Raw genomic sequence first — 22,168 nt, forward strand, 5'->3', positions numbered from 1 at the left:
CTGCCTCTGACCCAGGGCCAGTACAGGACACCCCCACATTCCCGGGCTACCACGGGGCAGGGAGGCTGCTGGATCCATCACTCCTCCAGTCTGAGGGGAGCCTACCACCCCCTCAGTCCGTGAGGCCCCTGCAGACCCAGCCCGTACAGCAGCACAGAGGTCACCTTGGTGAGAACGGGGATGCAGTCAGCTGGAGCCAGGCAGGGTCTCCATAGGGTTTGCTGTCCTTCAAAGGCTCTGGGTGATGATCCAGTTTGGAAACCAGACACAGTGTGGGGACAGGGAGAAGAGGGGGTCCTCCATATCCCTGTCAGCTTCCTCCAGGCCCAGCCCTAGCACTTCTGGAAGCCGTGCTCAGGAGGAGCGGACGCTGAGCCCTTTCCTGTACCCTACCTAGCAGGGCCCAGACAGAAGCCACCACCTCTGCAGGGAAGGCAGGTGTATTGGGAACCTCTCTGTGGAAGTCATGAACACATGGGGGATGTAATCACCCACGCAGGACAGGTTTGTTCTGTAGGTGTCCAGTTTTATTTGAGTAGAACCCGCTGTCTCCCCCAAGAGAGGTGTGAGAAGCCTGGTCTGGTTCAGGAGGACCTCAGTTCCTGCGGCTGTGGATGGGGCCGCCCAAGGTGCTTGCCACCCGTGGCCTGTGGTGGTGGTGACCAGCTGGGGACACAGGCTCCTTGGGACGTGGGGTCCAATTGCTGTCTCTGCTGCCCCTATTTTTGACATGACAGTCATGGCCCTTGGGGGTGGCTTTGGGGCAGCAGGTCAGAACGCGCACTCTCTGCTGTGTTCTTGGTGGCAGTAACCCCTGTGGCAGCAGGAATGCACATTATCCTTAGAATGGAGGTCACCTTTGTGGCGATTGACCTCTGAGGGACCACGTCCCTGCCGAAGCCCCAGTTTGTCTGCCAGGATTTGTCCCACAACTCTGATGATGGCCCGGGCCTCATCAGCCATGCTGTCCATGAACAACCTTGCTGGGCCAGACCCGCGACTCTCGACACCAGCTGCCCCAGGACTGCCTTTCTGCAGGACGTCTTCCTGCCCTGCGCCTTTTTTCCTGGGGGGTACACCCTGCAGAGGGTGGCTGATCTGTCTCCGGAAGTTGCTTTCTGGTGGTGCCTGTCCCTTCTCCGGCTGAGGGTGAACGTATTTCCTTTCCTGTTTGTCTCCTATTTCCCTGGCATGGGTAAGGGTGGCTCCTCCCACTGGCTTCTGAGGTCCTGGGTCTCTTGGTCCCGTGTCCTGGCTCCTCTGGTCTGGGCCTCCTGTGGGCCTTGCCATTGTCTGCAGAGCCCACCACCTTCTGACTCTTCTGTGGGGCCTTCACTTTTGGGCTCCCAGGCTCCTGCTGCCCTGGGCCTTTCCCTCCCATCCATAGGAGGTCACGTGGCCCCTGGGAAGCTGTGGTGTTCTTACTAGACACACTCTGAGAGGTGGACAGAGGGGCCTGAGCAAGTAGCATGTCTGTGGTGGGGAGCATGTCCACGTGGCGGCCGGAAGGCACAGGCCTGCGGCGCTGTCCTGGAGGAGGATGCCAGAGGCATGGCCTGGCAGCTGCTCCTCTGGATCCACCTGCACTATGAGCTCGATCTCACTGACCACCTGTGCTTTCAGGCACAGCTGCCCTGGATTCTCAGGAACACAGACTGTGGACACTGAGGGGTTATTAGTGGTCCCCAGAGCCCCTGATCTCCTCAGATCCACCTGAATGCTTCCCGTATTTGCCTTTACGCTGACTTCCAAGGTGACTTCCCAAGCGGGAGGCTTCTCTTCCCCCACCTCCAGGGGCCTCAGGGCATCCTCAGCACTTGCCCACAGGGACCCTACCTTGAGATCCTGCAGGGCTCTGCTACTACAGGGGTCTCCCAGGGATGTGCTCTCGCTCTCAGGCTGTGGCTCATTCTCAGTGATTGCTGGACTCGCGCCTCTAGGATGGTTTCCCCAGATCCTGGGACCATCTCCCTGTGCCAGGTTCTGCCCCCAGGGCTGAACATGAAGGGCTGAGACCCCCCGTCCTCCTGTCCAGTCGGAGACACCTCTGATCGTCCATGGGTATCAGCTGACTGGGACCCTCTCGGGGGCCCTCTGGACTTCCTCCTGCTCAGGTGGTACGGGAGGGAGAGGGCCACTCATGGTGGGGACTGACTTGCTTATTGTCCAGCTGTCTCCTGGACGATTCTGGGGAGGTTTTCCCGGGAAAATGGCAACCTTGGCTACAGATTAAACCCGAGACTCACAGGAGGCCAAGCAGGGACAGGTGGAGTGTGGGAGGGGCGGGGGCTGAGGCTCACGTGACCGGACGTTTATGGGCTTCAGGGACCAGAGGTCTGGACCCCACCTGTGCCCTACACGAAACCTTAAAAGATGTGCTTCCAGCATCTGCTGGGTGCAGGGATGGAGGAAGGAAAACTCCTGGGAGGTGTTCATGTGGGCTTTCCCACCTCTCCTGGGTGCCAGCTTCCCAGGGACCTGGCAGGTGTCAGACTTGGGAACAGCACGTTTGGCCATGAGCCGGCAGCGACGCACAGGCATGGGGATCCAGTCCTCCTTGATCTCCCCCACCTTCCTGCCCAGATGGACTTGCAGCTTATTTTCCGGATGCTTCTTGTCTGGGTCCCCGGGTGTGGAACTTACTGATTGGTTCTTCCAGGGCCTCCGGAAGTCACCTTCTGCTTCCTGCTTGTCTTCCTCCAGAAGCTTCACTGAGGTCCTTCCTGAGCCTCTGGGTGGATCTGCTGGGATCTTCTCCAGCTTTTGCCCTCGATCCCAGTTTGGGTCTGGCTCTCGTTTGGACCTTAAGCACCCCTTCCCAGATAACCCTCCAGAGCTCCTGAATCCTGTCTTCTGCCCATCCTCGCTGTGCTTCCCCGAAAATTCAGAAGGCTGGGAGGGCAGGCGGGCCCCCTGTGTGTCTTCTGCCTGATGCTGCGGACTCCCTAGGAATTGCCCCTGGGGCGGCAGCAGGTCTCCAGGTGGCCAGAATCTGCCAGGCGAGCCACGGGGCTGCTCCTGGTGGATGGCACTCCTTCCTCGCCACTGGTGTTCTAGGAGCTCAGGCCTGGTGGCAGCCCTGGACAGCATGGGGGCTGACTTGGGGCTGTGGGGGGCCGGCCTCTCCTGGGGAAGGTGGGCAGTGGGTTCACTCAGGACAGCCTGAGACTTTTGGAGGAGAGGGCAAAACCCTCTTCCGCTTTGGTCGCTTCTGCAAGGGCCATTCAAGATACTCCTTTCCAGTGGGGGTGGCGGAATGTGCCCTCTGCTGGGATGTAAGGCAAGATGCCCCACAGCCTCTAATCTGGGGTGGAGAAGAGCACAGTAGGCTTGGGACAAGGGGTGAGAAGTGGGCCTGGGTCTGGATCCCAGCCAGAGGCGGGGGCTGGGGCCGGCACCTGGCTGGAGTGAAAGGTTGAGGCTGGGCCACGTGGTGGGGCTGGGGTGGTGCCTGGGGAAGCTGTGAGGATGTCTCAACCTCAGGTTCACGTGGAAGAGAAGTGGCAGCTTCATGGAATGATACCCTGTGCCTGTTTCCTGAGGAAGCCTCCTTCGAAACCAAGGCCGCAGCTACCAGGGACTTGCTGTTGAAAGGGGGGAGGTCCCAGAAGAACTGGCTGCATTTCTGCTGAAAGTGGTCCCCCATGGCCGTGGCATCAGAGACCTGCTGCGGACTGGGCGGCTGCTGTGGTTGGGCTGTCTTGTTCCAGAAGGGATCAGGAGTCGTGGCGTCCCACTCCTTCCGCAGTGGTGTCATCTGCGGGCAGTCGGCCCCCTTCCCTTCTTTCTCCTGCCTCAGCTTCATCACTGCCTTCTTGATGATGAGAGTCTCCAGCAGCTTCTGCATGTCAGGGTAGATGAATGTGCACTCACATGCCTCCGTCTGCCTGGGTGTGGGGTCTCCCCAGAAAGAAGCCTCTGGCGGGTGGTCGGGAAGATACTGTTGCTGGAATTTGCCGTGTGAGCAGGTAGAGAGACCCCACGTGGTGGCAGCCTCCTTCCACCAGGAGAGGTCCCGGTGGGCTTGCCGGAGCCCCCAAGTCCAGAGATCACCGTGGTTGGAGCCGGCGGCCGCTTCTGGTATGGAGGGGAGCTGTGGGGACCGGGGTGTGTTGTGGAGCCACACGGAAGTCCAGCCAGGCTGGAGGCAAATGGGGGTGGAGAGGAGGCCGTGGGCCCATGGGGCTGTGGTGAAGGAGGAACAAGTGCATATGGCCGGGCTGCAGGGCGTTTTAGGGGAGGCAAGTGCTCTTGTGGCCTGGCAGCACTCAGGGTTGAGTGTGATCCAAAAGGCTCTGAGGAGGTCGTCGGGCCTGGTGACAGCGTGGAGGCCAGAGGAGCTGGGGAAGCTGGTGGGGAGCAGCTGGTGGGAGGTGGGTCTTGAATACATTTCCCATGCAGCTGGGAGGCCTGAGCAGGTACTGGTTTGCACACGTCACCCGGGGGGTCTTCACCTAAGGGCGGATGGGAGCCGCCCTCACCCGAGAGCTTCCTCAGGTGGCTGCAGGAGACAGCAGGCACAGGCTGCAGCCAGGGGCAGGGGGTCCAGAGGCCGGAAGGGCTGGCACTTGGGGCCCACGGCCCTCCACCTCCCCCACAGCTGACTTCACAAAACTCTGCCTGTAGTTTACCGCCTCTTTATCCTCCTATGTCGCTTTTTCAGTCTCCTTGATTGTAATCTCCCTGATGCCCCCATGTTGTCCCTGAATCCTTCCAGGGATAGGCGGGGACGTTTAGCGGGTGAGGGCCCCACGTCTCTCTCCCACCTCCATTGCTCAGGAGGGACCAGTGGCAGCTGCTGGGGTTGCCCTGACCATTTTGGTTGTTGGGAACTGTCGCTGGCAGCTCTGGGTGGTGAAGAGCTGCTTGTTCCTAGAGCTTCAGGATCCTTGTGCTGGGTCTCCTTCCCCCTCATCTGCAAGCCTGAGGAGCTGGGCAGGTTGCCTTTCCCCAGCACCTGAGAGGCCGCCTTGTCTGGCCAATGGGAGCAGCCGGGAGCTGGGCCAGGGAGCACTGCTGGAGCTGGGTCAGGCTTCCCAAAGCCAAGGACGCCTCCCGCAGGGCTGTGTGTGCTGGGCACTCCATGGCCCTTGGTGTGGAGACTCATTGCAGGCATCTGGGCCTTGTCAGTCCTGTTTGTTTCTGTCAGGCTCCTGCTATGGAAATTTTCCTTTAAGGCCCTGGGACTGCAGTCGAGGGAAGTGAGGTTTCCCTGAGTCTCCAGGGGCCTCGAGGTGGATGTTGCTCCCCCATTGCTGGAGGGGCCCCCTTTCTCCTCCTACTGCCCCTGGGTCTCTACCTGATCATCCACCTCCATTGGTTCTTCTGGCTCTTCTTCTGCCCTCACCTCCGTCTTCAGGATCGGGGCCAGCACTTGTAGCGAAGGCAGTTTCAGGGGAAACTTAAATCTTAGACGAGGGATCCTCACGGTCCTGACGCATGCGAAGTGGTGTGGAGATAGCACGGGTTTCTCCCTTGAGGGGGGCCTCCAGACCAGAGGAGGCAGGTCCCGTAGTTGGGCGCTCGAGTTCGGGATATTAGAGTTGACTGGAAAACAAGGCCTAAGACCTCGCTGATAGTTGAAGAATCGAGAAGAGTGTAGGGCTCCCGGGGCAGGTACACATGCAGGAGCTGCGGGGTGAACCCTGTGAGCCGAAAAGTCCTCATGGACAAGAGGAGACCTTTGCAGTTGCCACCACTGCCGAGGCCTGCAGTGGAGCTAGCTACGAAATCTACTGAATAGATTTCCCATACTGCACCAGCTGTGCACGGACAAAAATCACAGTCAGAAATGGAGAGGGTACTCCTGAGTCACCCACTAGTCTGTAGCCAGGTGGGGCACTCGGCAGCTAGGCTCTTATGACTTCTCGATGGGGCTGGTGACAGAGCAGGGTGTGGGGCAGTGCACAGGAGCCCAGCAAGAGCACCTACAAGTGGAGTCAAAGGGCACAGGGTGAGGCTCCCCACCCGTCTAGCTGGACTCTCTAGCCCCAGGGACATCCTGCTCCTCAGGGCAGGTGTGTGGCCCTGGATGGGCCCCGCTGTGGGGCTGTGGGGCATGCGGGGCTGATCTGCCAGAGCCCTTCCCACCTGGTGCCTGGCCCAGGCGCTGGCTGGCACCCAGTGGCCATGTCTTGGCTGGCCTTGTCCCCGGGGTTACAGGGCCAGACCCTGCTGGAAGCAGAGCTCAGGACTAGCCAGATCCAGCCAGGCTCCCCTAGGGCCTCAGCGCCCCTCTGCCGCCTGGAGCCAGGCCCACCTTCTCCGTTGTGGTCCTGGCCTCTCCAGGCAGATTTCAGGAGAGGATGCGTGCCCCAGCTTGACTGGCTGCTGCCCCTTACCACTTCCCTTCCTGGCAGGCAGGGTCTCCACACAGCTCCAGGTCACCCCACACAGAGGAAACTGGGCCCCAGCACCTGCCCCGGAAAGGGCTGATGAGCCAGGGCTGGGGCCTATCTCCCACAGAACCCTCGCCCCTCTCCTGAGCCTGTCCTCGACACTAAGCCTGGTGTTGGTTTGTGCCCTGAAGCCTCCTGCCCACCCCACAGATGGCCTGGGAGCTGGGCATGGAATCCTCTGCGCACTCTCACCCCGCCTGCCCTGCCCTGCCCTGAGGGACCATGAGATTTCCCATCACAGGAGCGTCTTTCCTTGCTTAGGAAAAGTGGAAACGAGGGGAGGAAAACAAGAGAGAGTCTTTCTCTGTGGGGCAGGGGTGAGGGTGGGTCACTGGGGAGGTGGGGGAGTAATAGGAAGAGGAGCCCCAGGACACACACCCCAGTGAGGGTAAGATCCATCACCCAGGGAGTGGAGCTGTGGCTCAGCCACGTGGCAGTAGGGCTCTTCAGACCAAAGAGCATTTTTCCCATCTGAAGTGCAATGTCTCGTCTTCAAGCAACTGAGCCTTGGGCATCCCCTTTGGGACTAGGGACTGGGGCCCAGGCCTGCATCACATAGCTGGGGCCTCCTCCTCACAAAGGGCTCCTGGGTGCAGGGGAGGGGCATTGGGAGGAGGAGGCTGAAGCACAGCCCCTCCCTTAGATCCCAGCCCTGGGACCCTCCACCCCCCTGGGTCTCCCAGATCCTACTTCAGCAACTCACCCTGTCAGAGACAGGTCTGGGTCTGTTTTCTATTCTGTCCCCTGGGACACCGGTGTCACCTTGTTCTCCTTGTCCCCTTAGAGATCTAGGCCTGAGCCCACCCATTTCATAGCCTTTGAAAGTCTGAAATTCTCCTAGGAATTCAGATAGTTTCTTAAAGATTATTTCAGAATCTCCTCTGTTCTCATAATTTCCCCACACCCTACATTTTCTACTTTCATCAACCTAGAATAGAGCTTTGAAATTCACAGAACTAAAAAGTATAATGAAAATACAAACAAACCTCCAAATGACATTTTTTTAGTTAGGAACATAATTTTGAGTTACCCAATTATGGAGCTTGCTGTAAAAAAATCACAAAAATACAAACACTTTGACAAATTATGTTTAAAACAAGAATTAAGCCTTTACTTATTGTCCTTAGATCTTTTGTATGTTGCTCTGATCCATTTCTTCTTACTCTGCCCCAAATACAGTCCTCACTGTCCTGGGTTTTGGAACATGTGCGCTCCCACCATAAGCCAGGAGTGGCTTGGGATGATCTGAGGTCTAGCTTCTGTGAGTCAAGAGCGGATCTGGGCACCTCATGCTTGGCTCAAGTCCAGCGTTCAGCAGCCTCTTCTGATCTCACTCATGTGCTCCATATAAATTGATTGCTTCACACCATGTCCTGTCATTCACCTCCTGCCCGCTCCAGACCCCTGGGGCCTGATGTCTGGCCTGTACCTGATAGCAAGGATGCTTTGAGCCCTGGAGGAAGTGTTCTCATTATACTATTAGACATCTTTTGGCAGCAGACACTCAGGATTAGAGATTGCACTGTTTAATCGCTATGTGATAAATTTATGTAATACTTGAAAAGTGGCCTTGAAAATAATGTGTATCTTTGTCATGCGTTCTATATAGCCTCAATGGGAGTGACACCATCTGAGTTTATTTGGGTCTGTTCTCATGAGTGTGCACTTCAAGAGCATATCTTCTGTCTACAGTCTCTTCCTTTATGATATTGTCACTGGGGAGGCGTGACAGTCCCTGACACTCCCTAATGTGGTCAACTGGGTTAACTGGCAAGAGTGGAGACCCCAGGGATGCCTGCTAGGATCATTGAGAAGCATGGGGGTCCTAAGTTCTACTTCATTTGCAGGTGCCCTAAGCCTGAGAAGTGGATCTCACCTTGACTACATGATTGGGCATGGACACACAAGGAATCACCTGCCATCAGGCCACCGCCAGCTCAGTAGGTACACTCTGTGTGAGGAGCAGGGACTGGAGAGCAGGGGCAACGGGTCTCATAATTCCACATTTAGGGAAGATATTTGTTTTAGGTTCCATTCCTCCTCAAACCTGATGCTCTCCTTTCCGGATAAACAAGAGGAGTGCACAGGTATGGGGGTTCCCAGGCTCTGGTGGACTGTGTCCACATCTCCATCCATGCGCCTCTCTTTCCTCCTCCACTATATGGGCTCAGCTCTCAACTGTTGTTCATCCAATTGCCCATCCACCTGCCTGCTGCAACGAGCCAGCCACGTGCTCCTGCTGCTGCCAGGGAAATGAGCCTCAAGGCCCTTCCTTGACACCCCCCACCACACACACACTTCAGACACAGTGGCGCCCACAACAGACCCCTGGGGGCTCTGGTGGGACACCACACATACTTCCGAAGAACTGGGCCTCTCATCTCACCTGTGCCGACCTGGGAGCCTTCTTTTGCCTTCCTGCCTTTGTCATTCGTATTTTACTACAGACAATTGCTGTTCCTTGTGGTCCCTGTAGGACCATCCTTCCTGCATTCCACAGGCTCCTGGTGCTCAGGAGGCATCTCCAGGGCCCTGGGAATCTTTCTGGGCTCTGGTGTGGACTGGAATCGCAGCTTTGGTCTCCCTCCACATTTCCACTGCAGGGAAGCGGAGGAAGGAGGAAGAATTCATTAGAAAATGAGAGCGAACTTCTCTTTGGAAGAACAGTTTCCCCTCCCTATCATAGTCTCTGATCACTTCTTAAGAATTTAAACAAATGAATATACCTACACAGACATTTCCTAGTGTGAAGCTTAACTTCCTGGAAATATCTCTCATGTTGCATACACATGAAATTCATGTACCTCAGCTGCATAGCCTTGTCACAGTCAATGGCTGTCTGCCTCAGTAGAGGCCTTGAGGTACATTTCATAGTGTGTGTGGTTTTTAAAATATATTTACAAATTTTATTACTTTTTATCCCAAAAATACATACAAATGAAAACCTGCTCTTCAAGTGCAGGGAGGCCTTTGCCTAACATTGTCATATGAAAATCAGTATCAGCTCTTTAACACACAATTTACATGTATCCATCCATACATACACATTATATGTAAGCAGCTAACACTTTTCTACTTACACATATTCCTCTGGTGGAAAACTAGGAAACTAGGTAATTCCCCTGCTTTCCAGCCTTGGGAAGGTAAATACAACCTCTCTGAACAATCTTTTAAAGGACGAAATGTGTAGAAACATGTAAATAGCACAACCTGCGTTAGACATATACACGTTATTAAAGTATAGACCCTGTCACATCAGTGACAGTATATTTCTCAGAGAGAAAAAAAGGAGATAACATTTGAATAAAAACACAAAACTGAAGTACAGTTAATATGATCACAATTGTTATGTACATGTTCCATGGAGAAATCAGGAATTCTCTCAAAGAACAGATCCACGGCCAATTTCAGTCACTTGTGATGCTGAATCAGCACCCATTGGTAGCAACCACGATCTTTCTGCACAGTCATGGGCTTAAGCAGGGGCCATAAAGCATCTGTTTAAGTTAAACAGTCAATAATGCTTACTGACTGTGTACAGTCGCACCCCCACCCCCAAAACACTAAGTGCAAAATCAACTTCTACACTCAAGAGCTCAACCAGGTCAAAGCTTTGGTATATACTGGAGTTGTTTGGTGATAACCAAAGCTTAGTAAGATTCTCTGCTCAGGGGTTTGCCACAAAAGAAAAACACCTGGCCCACAAAGCTTAACATCTATATAAATAAAGTAACTGTACAAAGAGAACAAGCCAGGATTTCCCCTTAACCAAGGGTTCATAGTTTCCTAGGCAGCAGTTCTGAAAACACCAGCTAAAACCACAAGGCTTCTACTAAAACACGATGTGCTGTAATCGGTGAGACTGTCTTGAAAACAAATGCCAGCAGGCTGTGGCCAACGTGCCACAGAAAAAAAATTAACAAAACATTAGCCAGTGTATTTAAATGGCAACACAATCGGGTCAGCAGCAGAGGAAAAGAGTTAAGGCAGTAAGAGGCATTACAGGAGCACTGTGGCTCTCTGAGTCAGTCAAAGCCTTCCAAGAAGGAAAGCCTGTCTCAGTTTGTGTTCTTAGTTTGCTAGCTGTCAGACACTTCTTCCTCCTCCTCCTCATCCTCGTTGTCTTTCCTGTCTATTTCAGAAGTATCTGACATCTCATGGAGCAAGACATATTCTCTGCTACTGAACCCAAATTTGAGTACATCCTTCTCTTTTAGTTCATAGTATCTCTGTGGCTCAATACGTTTGTTGTTTAAGAAGGTTCCATTGCCTGAGCCAAGGTCACTGATGTAGTGCTTCACTCTTCGGCCCACCATGCCATCAGCAGGGGTATATTCCACCAGCCGATATTGAAAGACCACATGCTGCTTTGAACAAGATGGGCGATCGATCGGAATGTCTGCAATGCGGCAGTGTCCACCCAGTAGGTATGCACTCTGTCGATGTATGTACATGACTGGCAGCACTTCATCATTTTTAAACGGGTAGAGACGCCACCATTTTCTGGGGACACGTGCTTTTGGGGGCTCACTATATTTAATGACTACACCCCAGAAAGTGTTGGTGTCCTCAAGAAGCGCCCCAGAAAGTTCAAAGCTTGGTTTTTCTTTAACAGGCACCTCTTTTTCTTTGTTGTTGCCACCAGGCGGAGGAAACAACTCCTGAGACTCACTGCCAACGCCACCAGCGTCACTCCTCTGGCGATGCTCCCCGCCTGGCGTTACAAAACTCCCGCTTGTCTTCCTGAGCCTGCAGGTTCTGAGTGTCTCGAACCTGTCCCTTACCCTGCCCACTCCCAGGCCTCCCGTTAGACATTCTCCTTCGGTGGGAATGGCCCCGGTGTCTGTCCCGGTCACTGTTCCTAGCTCTCCTGTGTTCCCGTTCCCACGGTTCCCTGTGCTGCCAATCCTCCCGTCCTCCCTGGGGATGATCCTTACACTCCTGCTTCACTCTGACTGTTGAGTGGTGAGGACTTCGGTTCCTCTTACTCTGAGCAGACTTGCTTCTTCTCCCTGGGGACTTGTTTTTCTTTTTGGGTGGGGACCGGCTAACTCCTTGGGCTCGGTTCCCGCGGTGGCCCGGGCGGCCCGGCGAGGTGGCTACAGCCGCCGAGCGGTCTGGACGACAGTGGGCGGGAGGAGCGGCTTCTGGGCTCTCTCACTAAACCACCCACTCCCTGGTGATAGACAGTGTCTGGGCTTAATTTCTCTCTTTAAGATAATTGGAGTGTACTGTACAGCGGGCAGAGGGATCGGTGGTGGGGGTCCCCAAGACTACCCTCAAGTTCAGGGACACTTCAGAAAAACTTGCAGAATTCAGAAAAGCTATTCTACACATGGTTATAGTTCATGACAGCGAAAGGACACAGAGGTCAATCAGCAGAAGTAAAGAGCACATTAGTCAGGCCAGGCACGGCGGCTCACGCCTGTAATCCCAGCACAGTTTTGCTCTGTCGCCCAGGCTGGAATGCAGTGTCCTGATCTTGACTCACTGCCGCATCAGCCTCCAGGGTTCAAGTAATTCTCCTGCCTCGGCCTCCCAAGTAGCTGGGCGTATAGGCAGGTGCCACCATGCCTGGCCAATTTTTGTATTTTTAGTAGAGATGGGGTTTCATCTTCATCATGTTGGCCAGGCTGGCATTGAACTTCTGACCTCAGGTCATCCATCCATCTCAGCTTCCCAAAATGCTGGGATTACAGGTGTGAGCCACCATGCCTGGCCTGGGTTTCTTTATAAACATGTCTTTAATATTTTACCACCTTGGAAATTTTTTCTTTTTACTATAAAAAGCATATACCTCTAGAAATGAAAAAATCAAAATAGGCCAGGGGCAGTGGTTCACACCTATAATCCCAGCACTTTGAGAGGCCAAGGAGGGTGGATGGCTTGAGGTCAGGAGTTCAAAACCAGCCTGGCCAACGTGGTGAAAATCCCTCTCTACTAAAAATATAAAAATTAGCTGGGCATGTGGCTGGAGCCTATAATCCCAGCTACTCAGGAGGCCGAGGCAGGAGAATCGCTTGAACGCGGAAGGCAGAGGTTGCAATGAAATGAGATTGCATCATTGTACTTCAGCCTGGGCAACAAGAGCAAAACTCTGTCTAAAAAAAAAAAAAAGAAAGAAAGAAAAGTAAAAGGAAAAATAAAAATAAAGAAGCTTATAATATTTTGAGCATCTTGAGAACTGAGGGGCCAGGAGCCGTGGCTCACACCTGTAATCCCAGCGCTTTGGGAGGCCAAGGCAGTTGAATCATCTGAGATCAGGAGATCAAGACCAGCCTAGCCAACATGGTGAAACCCTGTCTTTACTAAAAATACAAAAATTAGCCAGGTGAGGTGGCATGTACCTGTGGTCCCAGCTACTTGGGAAGCAGGAGAATTGCTTGAGCCTGGGAGGCACAGGTTACAGTGAGCCAAGATCGAGCCATCGTACTCCAGCCTGGATGACAGAGCAAGACTCCATCTCAAAAAAAAAAAAAAGTGAGAAATTTACCCAAATCTATAGGTACAGCAGGTGCAGTTTGATGTTGTGTTCTTAGTTTGGCTTCATGGCCCCAAGAGGCTTTTAAAATCTAATGTGAGGCCAGGTGTGGTGGCTCACACCTGTAATCCCAGCACTTTGGGAGGCCGAGGAGGGCAGATCATGAGGTCAGGAATTCAAGACCAGCCTGGCCAACATGGTGAAACCCTGTCTTTACTAAAGATACAAAGAATTAGCCGGGCATGGTGCCACATGCCTGTAATCCCAGCTACTTGGGAGGTGGAGGTAGGAGAATTGCTTGAACCTGAGAGGCAGAGATTGCAGTGAGCCAAGATCACACCATTGCACTCCAGCCTAAGTGACAGGGTGAGACTCCATCTCAAAAAAAAAAAAAAAAAAAAAAAAGAAAAGAAAAAAAATTAAGGTGAGATTCCTTATAACAATTGCTACAAAACAAACTTTAACAGATCTATGTAGTCAATTACTATTCTTGCTGTACTTATATAAATAATCAGGCCACACTTAATGAGATAAGACTTATTTTGTAAACAAGAATAATACTATTTTAATTATCTGATCAGAGATGGAGGTGACTGTATAGAGATTTCATGTGTTGTTAGATATTTTAACATTTTATGTGAAAGTGAACATTGCTGCTCCTCATTTTTAGAAGAGTGGATTTATAATATATGTATTTGTTGCAAGTTGTATATTTAAATTACTTAAAAATACATCTTCTTTGGTAATAGCTTTTAAAAATAAATTTGTGGTACATTAGAAAGAATGTTTTGAAGCAAAATTTTCAGTTTGTATTCTCTAAACACCAAAATTTTACTTTGAAGGATTAAAAAACTACAAGAATATTCATATTTGACCTATAAAATAAGTAATTTAGATGGAATAATTGGAATTTGGAAATTTCTTTATACGCTAAATTTGAAGTATCAATGCCATTTTGTTTTTACAGATGTTCCTTGAAACATTATATTGGCTACTGAAAAGAGTTATGACCCTTTATGAAAGGATGATTTTAGTGATGCAACTTGTGTATGAGGTACATTAGGAAGCATTGATTCCTGTGCCCGTTCACTAAGATTTTATGAAACAATTTGTAACAGGGCCACAGTAAGTTCCAGGAGTGTGGTCAGGCATGCCTCCCTCCTCACTGGACCCACAAGAAGCTTTCAGGGTTCTGGGAGAAAGATGCCCAGGGTGCAGAGGCTGTCACAAGGGAAGAAGGGTCAGGGTAGGGCCTGGCCTCACAGGGGTTAATGAGGTGTGTATGTGTACTGTGTGTGTGGTGTGTGTATTTGGTGTGTTTGTATGGCGTGTGAGGTGTGTTTGTGTGGTGTGTGTATATAGTGTGGTATATAGTGTATGTGTGTTTGTGTGTGTGTGTATGTGTGGTATGTGGTGTGTGTGTATGTGTACTGTGTGTGGTGTGTGTATGTGGTGTGTGTGGTATGTGGTGTATGTGGTGTGTGTGGTGTGTGTGGTATGTGGGCATTTACATTTCTCTGTGGTGTATGTGGTATGTGTGTATTTGTGTGTATGGTTTGTGTCGTGTGTATGTGTGCAGTGTGTGAGGTTTGTGTGTGGTGTGTGTGATATGTGTGTTTGATGAGTGTGTATGTGGTGCTTATATGTGTTTGTGGTGTGTGTGCCTGTGTGTGTTTGGCTAGGAGAGAAGAAGTTGCCATAGTTTTGCATCAGATGGTCCCTTGAATTTCTGTGACCTCTGACCTGCCTGGATTCTGGAGCAAATCTCCCATAGCTGTGCTCGTCTTCAGGGTGAGTGGATGACCCTCTGAGGTGTGGCACCCCCAAGGTGTGAACCCCTGTGCTGTGATCCCCTGTGGTGTGAACCCTGGCAGTGTGATCCCCTGAAGTGTAATCTCCTGAGGTGCAAACCCCTGTGGTGTGATCCCCTGAGGGTGTGAACCCCTGAGGATCTGGTATATGCAATACAGAACTGTTGAATTCTATCCCCTTTAAAATTCATATATTAGAGTCCTGGTCAGGGACGGTGGCTCATACCTGTAATCCCAGCACTTTGGGAGGTCGAGGCTTGTAGATAACCTTAGGTTAGGAGTTTGATACCAGCTTTGCCAACATGGCGAAACCCCATCTCTACTAAAAATACAAAAATTAGCTAGGTGTGATGGCACGCGCCTGTAGCCCCAGCTACTTGGGAGGCTGAGGCATAAGAATCACTTGAGTCCTGGAGGTGGAGGTTGCAGTGAGCTGAGATCACACCACTGCACTCCACCCTGGGCAATGAAGAGAGACTCAATTTCAAAAAAATAAAAATAAATAAAAAAGTCCTAACTCCCAGTATATCAGAATGTGACCTTATTTGGAAACAGGGTCACTGCAGATATAATTAGTTAAGATGAGTTCACACTGAAGTAGGGTGGGCCCCTAACTCATTATGACCGGTGTCCCTATAAAAGGAAGGGGAGGGGAAGAGGCGTAGTACTCAGGAACAGCTCCATGTTCCTGACTGGAGTTAGGACTGGAGTTAGTTCCTCTTCTCCAAATTGGAAATCCATCTCAGAGCCTCTGACCAACCTACAATCCAGCCCCTCCTCCATTTGAACTCAGAGGTTGACCCTGGGGTGCTCCCAGGTGCCACACTGCCTCAAATTCTGACCTATCCTCTTTTCACTCTAAAACCCAACCACTTGCACTGCTTAGTGACTTTGCCCTTTATAAAGCACTTCCAAAGACTTTATTCCATCGGAACCCTGTGGTTGGTCATCCCATTTTGAAAGAAGACCCAGAGGCATTAATGCATCTTGCCCAGGGCCATGCCCTTAGGGAGAGCATCTCTTGACTCCAAAGCCCGGCTCTGTCCCCTGTACTTTGTAGCTTGTTTTTTCAGAGTCTTGAAAGTTTAACCCGTCATGACTGGGCTCTAAAAATGTGATTCTGATCCAGGTATTTACATGTGAATTTAAGGAGCCCAGAGAGTTCTTTCTTCAGGGCGACAACTACTTAAAAAAAATTTAAAGCATTCTTTGGCATTTCATGGCATAAAAATAAATACTTTAGGTATACACACCTTCTCTTCTGGCAGGTTTTATGTAAATGGATTCTTCATGGATTCTTCAGCAGTCTTGGCTTGGTGCACTCTCCAGTACCCCAACGATGGGCTACTCATCTGTGGCCAGTTCATCTCTTAAAAACAGGGATCCCAAAGGACTAACCCTAAAGTGGTCAGGAGCGTTGGATATGAACTTAACAGCTGGCAGACAATTTGTATGTTGCCTGAGTTAACATTTCTCTTTTTTGTTCTTTCAAAGAATTTTGTAAGAAAGTAATTTCAAACAAATCATTTCATTTATCTGGGACGTAGTTTCCCCATCTATAAAATGAGTATGACTCCAGCCTGCCTTTCCATATAAAGTAGAGGTATTCAAAGATCTACAAAGTTTCTGAGCTTTTGATGTATCAGGGTCCTAGGGTGTATCACAAAATGCTGCAAACAACAGGAACATATTCTCTTATAGTCCTGGAGGTTAGACATCTGAGACCAAGGGATCTCAGAGACCATGCTCCCTGTGAAGGTGCTAGGGAAAGATCTGTTCCCACCTCTCTCCTTACCTCTGGTAAAACCTTGGCTTGCGTTTATGTCTCCGGGTCTTCTCTCAAAATGGGATGACCAACTACACCTAGTTCCAGAGGGTTCCGATGGAATAATGTCTATGGAAGTGCTTTATAAAGGGAAAGTCACTAAGCAGCACGGGTGGTTGGGTTTTAGGGTGAAAAGAGGATAGGTTTGAGGCAGTGTGGCACCTGGGAGCATCCCAGTGTCAACCCCTGACTTCAAATGGAGGAGGGGCTGGACGGTAGGTTGGTCAGAAGCTCTGAGATGGATTTCTGACTTGGCAAAGAGGACAATAAAAATGGAAGACATTTATTGAGGGGGACCAATGCTGATTTTTCTTTTTTTTTTGCAAGATGTGTTATGTAGGTTTATTTTAATAGCTATAGGGATCCATGACCAATCCATTCTCCCTCCCAAAAGTTAGGTGTCCCTTCTTTAGAAAAGGTGTGCATGGGGCTCGTATAGAGTGATAAGGGGCAAGGAGGTGGGGTACCCTGAAAGAGGTGCACACGACACACTTTGAGATATGCATTCATCAAATCTAATCAATAATCCCCTCTGCCCACTTTCTTTTTTTTGAGCTGGAGTCTCGCTCTGTCGCCCAGGCTGGACTGCAGTGGCACGATCTTAACTAACAGCAACCTCCATCTCCCAGGTTCAAGTGATTCTCCTGCCTCAGCCTCCCGAGTGGCTGGAATTACAGGTGCATGCCACCATGCCTGGCTATTTTTTTTTTTTTTTTTGATGGGGGATGCAGTCTTGCCCTGTTACCCAGGCTGGAGTTCAGTGGTGTGATCTCGACTCACTGCAACCTCCACCTCCCAAGTTCAAGTGATTCTCCTGCCTCAGCCTCCCCAGTAGCTGAGATTACAAGTGTGCTGCACCACATCCAGCTAATTTGTGTGTTTTTTGTAGAGATGAGATTTTGCCGTGTTGGCCAGGCTGGTCTCGAACTCCTGACCTCAAGTGATCAGCCCATCTCAGCCTCCCAAAGTGCTGAGATTACAGGTGTGAGCCACTGCACCCAGCCCCATCTTCCCAATTTCTCCACCTTACTCAGCATCTCACAATGCCTCTTCTGCCCCCTTTCTGTGACTCATTTTTCCCCTCAAGGCTTCACCTGTGTTGTCTGGGGAGAAGAGGAGGTGATGCTAGAATAGTAAGTGTCATCTGCCTCACGTGCACTCCCTGACCCCCTTACTGGAATTGGGTGTCCTCTGTACACCCATAAGAGACTCTGAAGGAGTGACTGATGTCAGAGTGGTAATATGAGGCCGTCAGACTGCTGCTCCCATTCTCCCAGGAAAATGTGAGAGAAGGAACCTGAACACAAATGGTTGTGCATTTGTCTGGGAGTTAGGAGGATGAAGGCTGGAGGTGGAGCGGGCAGGAGGAGGGAGGAGAAGAAGGAAGGTGAGAAGCTGTGACTCACTTAGAAAGATTTGGGTTGTTGGACTTCATACATTCTCAAGGGCTGGAAAAGCAGAGGTGAATGGCCTCAAATTTAGCTAATAGAGAACCCTGATTTCCTTTATGCAGCTCAGCCAAATGTGTTTAACTTGTACTTAAAAATTGCCAGCAAGTATTTTTCAGTTATTTTATAATAAAATCCTCTTTTTAGGTTACCTTTCAAATTTCCTGGATGTCCCTTAGAGGAGCTGCATTCAGGTTAATGTTTTAATTCAGCAAGACATCTGACTGTTAATTACACTGCTAATATGCATTTCTTCCTTCCTCTTTTAGAGAAATAGAGAGAAAAAGACAAACCCTCGTCTTCTAGAACTATTTTCTTGTCCAGTGTTTATAGCACTACTGTATATATAGGATTCTGTCTCTGAAAGCTTGCCTCTGGGTTTACTTGTCCACCAACCATTTAGCCAGGCCCAATGATAGTATTTGTCAGTGGCAGAAAAGCAGTGGATTAATAACAGCAACAAAAAGAGCAAGAAGAAAGCATATTCTTTGTTAACGCTCCTGGCTGCACTACGTCATAATTATGGTTTCACACAGCCTCTGTATTTTTAAAATCTGACTTTAGGTGACAGTACAGAAAGCCAGTGACGCTTTCACTCTCATATGCCTTAATGGCAAAAGGTATATAGAGTTTGTGAGCTGAAAATTGTCAGGAACTAAAGAATATTTTATGATCTAAAGTAATTGCTATTGTTATAGTGAGTCTAACAGGAGGAAATCTTCAACAGCCCTCCTCTTCCATGGAAACTGTCTAGGATACACATCTCAACAATTCAAGAAATTCTCATAGCATGGGTGTTCCTGGCTTCCTGCTATTTTCTCACTCCTGCTCCCCTCAACCTTCACCCCCACCCTAATGAATATTCAGCCTGCATCCTTCAACCAGGATTTTGAATAGGATGCTTCCTGTTTTTCCTATTAAAGATTAGCTGTGGTCCTGGGTAAGAGATTGTTTGTTTAGTAAGACCTTGCAGCTGGGAATTCCTGTTTATTTTTTATTATGACCCTGGTTCTGGGGACAACATATATTTCATAGTTACAAATAAGGCCTTGTATATTCCAATGGCTCTGTTAGTCCTGACTCTGTTACAATTATTTTTTTAATCTACATACCTGTCCCATCTCACTGTGAGCAATTGAAAGGCAGGAATTAAGTCTTATTAATTTATCTCTTCTGTTGCCCAGCACAGTGACCAGAACAGAGCAGTAGCTCAATAAAATGTGTTGAATAGGTAAATAAGCTGTTAAAAGAAAAACCTTAACTGAATTAAATCTAAAGGAGTTTAATTGAGCAATGAATTGTTCACAAATCAGGCAACCCCCAGAATTACAGCAGATTCAGAGAGGCTCCTTGTGGAGGGACACCTCGTGGTTAGAAGGAAAAAGGGAAGTGATGTACAGAAATCGGAGGTGAGGTACAGAAACAACTGGATTGGTGACAGCTCGGCGTTTGGCTTATTTGAACACAGTTTGGACACTCAGTAGTGTATGAGTGGTTGAAGCATGGCTGCTGACATTGGCCAAGACTCAGCTGTCATTACAGGTGTGATTCCATCAAAGCTGTTTATAAATAAGTGCACATTTGCCATTTAAAGTGGTAGTTTTTGGATCCATGATTTGGGCTTCATGGGATTAGCTATGAGGACATGCCTGAGAGCCCTCTCACAATTAGAATGAGATCCTTGAGTTTTTTCCTAAAAACCTTATGGATGGTATTTTGCATTTGTCATCTGCAAGAAGACATGTACACACCTTGGTATTTCTTTAGTACTCATTTTTAAGGGCTGCAAATGGACTTTACAAACATGATTTCATAAGTCCTTAAATAAAGCCTGGGAAACAGTAGATACATTGAACATTTACCAAAACTCTTCTATAGCTTCTTGTCACCCTAGGGATAAATTCCTCCACAGCTTGTTCTTTCTCAGACACTAATCCCCAGTTATACCAAACAATTGCAGGTTTCATCTCGTGCAGGGTCTCTTGCCTTCAGCCTTTTGTGTATACTGTTCTTTCTCCCAAACCCTCCCTCCCCAACTCCTAGTCCTCCTTCAAGTTGAGAAACTTGAATGGCATCTCCTCAAGACAGTTTCCTGATTTCTACACCCAGTTAGGTCCCTTGCTAGTTGCTTCCTCACAGAGGGAATTCCATAGAGAAATTGAGTCCACAATGCAAACATTTCAAGAGTAATCATAACTTTTTAAGTTATTTTCAATGTAAACAGAAAATATTTGAGTTCAGGGCTGTCTTCTTTGTGATATCCATGTCCTTTTATTTATGTATTTGAATTGATATTCTGTCCAAAGTTGCTGCCAAAATTACATTTTACAGGAGCCAGGAAGAGCTTGTCAAACATCTTGATGTGTGGTTTGTATGGTTTCATTTGGTCTGACAATCTTGTCTATCCAGAGAAAAGGCAAGTCAACTTCTATCTTTGCTTTCTTTCTCTGGATAGTTTAACATATTATTAGTAGTTTGTCCATAATTCAAATTCTATTTTTAGGAACATTGGAAGATTATATGACATTTCTGATTTTATTAGAACATTCTTTCATTTACTATTGCTTTAAAAAAGGAGCTCATGTGTGGAGGCTGAGAAGCCTTTGGTTATATAAGCAGCTTTATGATGGCTTTATTTGAGTTGTATAACATATTTGTTGTTCTTAATAATATTCAGAACGGCAGAAGAATCAAGAGAGCAGATTTTGAAGGAGACTATGCCACATTTGGTACATAAAGTAATATATCTGAGGCTCATGTACATACTTGAAATGACAATAATACCTACCCCATAGGATTACTATAGGGGTTAAATGTAATAATTACTATAGGGGTTAAATGTAATAATGAGTTATTACATTAATAAAATGTAATATATACTAAGGAGTTTTAGTATGATATACAACTCAAGGTAAGTAGTCAGTGCTAGCTATTTTACTATTATGTGTATATATATACACTAACAATGAAGTGGCATTGTTGGAGTAATAATCTGGGGTAAATACCTGAGATTTGTTGTCTCATGGCCATGGAAAACTAGGACTTGGTCACACAAAGAGTGAGGTTCAGAGCGGAAGTTTAATAGGCAAAAGAAAGAGAGGAGATCTCTGTAGCAGAGAGGGGTCCTGGAGAAGTGGGTTGCCGGTTCCACTATGGAATGCAAGGGTTTTTATAGATGAGCTTGAAGAGGTGGTGTCTGATTTACATAGGGCATGAAAGATTGGACGGACCACGTGTGCCACTTTTATAAGGCGGGAAAAACTGGTTAGGACTCGGTGTGCCATTTGCATAGCGTGAAAAATCTGGCCACCCCATCCTAATCTTTTATTACGCAAATAGCTCTACCTAGCCAGTGCCATGTTACCTGTTCCTTTATCGTACACCTGGTGACAGAGAAAAGGGAAAATGATGGAGCCTCCATGTTGGACACACCCGGCCCCCCGGTGGCCCTTTTCTATTGGCACAGCTGCTGGCATTCACCCATGCAAGGTTTCAGCTTGCTTATTTGTCTGCAGTTCAATTTTTCAGGCTGCTTTTTGTTAGAAAAGAAATGATTTGGGGGCTGTTTTTTGTTAAAAGGGACATTTCACTGAGGACTCTGTTGCCCTTACTATCTGCCTAAATAATTCTTTCTACCTCCTGTATCACCACATGGCCCTTTTCCCTTCCTGATGAGGTGATTTCCTTTTTCAAGTTGACCTCCTGTAGGTGCCACAAAAGTTACAGCAATCACAGGGACAGAGAGTCTGATCTAGTTTTCTGTTCCTATGATGCTAAAAAGTTGACTTAAATTCTCTTAGGTCACAGAGTCCCATAAGCTCTCTGAGAGTAAGAAGTGTAGCATCCTTATCTTTGGACTCCCTGCAGCTCATCGCTCAGTGATAGAAGACTCGTCTCTACCATTTGCCTCCATGATGGTGTCTTCATTCTGTTCTTTCAGCATGGTTTGGATGGCCATCTCTCTCCTGCATGGAGCCACCAGTGGACTCATCCTGATCCTAAGGCCCACTGTGTCTTGCCCATAGATGCTCAGTGAATGTTTGTTATTAGGAGTATGCAGATGACAAACATTCCTTTTCAATGAGAGCAGATGAGAAAATAAGTGCCTGATTTTAATTCCACTTTACTTTCTTCCATTTTATGGTCTCAGCAAAAAGTGTGAGGAAGGATTTGATCACAATTTTCTTCACTAATTCTTCACCTAC

At 49.0% G+C, this 22,168-nt stretch overlaps 2 long non-coding RNA genes and 2 pseudogenes across 3 annotated transcripts; 1 reads left to right on the forward strand and 3 right to left on the reverse strand.

Annotated features, from left to right (window-relative positions):
* Positions 1-481: 481 nt before the first annotated feature.
* Positions 482-2,541, reverse strand: LOC116558398 (annotated as a pseudogene).
* A 2,896-nt stretch (positions 2,542-5,437) lies between these two features.
* Positions 5,438-11,752, forward strand: LOC116558402. Its single transcript, XR_004271990.1, has 3 exons — positions 5,438-5,449; positions 5,914-7,659; positions 11,044-11,752. It is a non-coding gene; the product is annotated as an uncharacterized LOC116558402 (long non-coding RNA).
* Positions 7,491-9,989, reverse strand: LOC116558400. Of its 2 annotated transcripts, XR_004271989.1 has the most exons (3): positions 9,300-9,871; positions 8,785-8,995; positions 7,491-7,827 (listed from the first exon to the last, which is right to left on the reverse strand). It is a non-coding gene; the product is annotated as an uncharacterized LOC116558400 (long non-coding RNA). The 2 variants fall into 2 exon arrangements; XR_004271988.1 differs by having other exon boundaries at positions 8,785-9,989.
* Positions 10,422-11,045, reverse strand: LOC116558399 (annotated as a pseudogene).
* Positions 11,753-22,168: the final 10,416 nt, after the last annotated feature.

Source organism: Sapajus apella, unplaced genomic scaffold (assembly GCF_009761245.1).
Source record: "Sapajus apella isolate SASKATOON/1434 unplaced genomic scaffold, GSC_monkey_1.0 scaffold21, whole genome shotgun sequence".
In the NCBI taxonomy this organism is placed as follows: domain Eukaryota; kingdom Metazoa; phylum Chordata; class Mammalia; order Primates; family Cebidae; genus Sapajus; species Sapajus apella.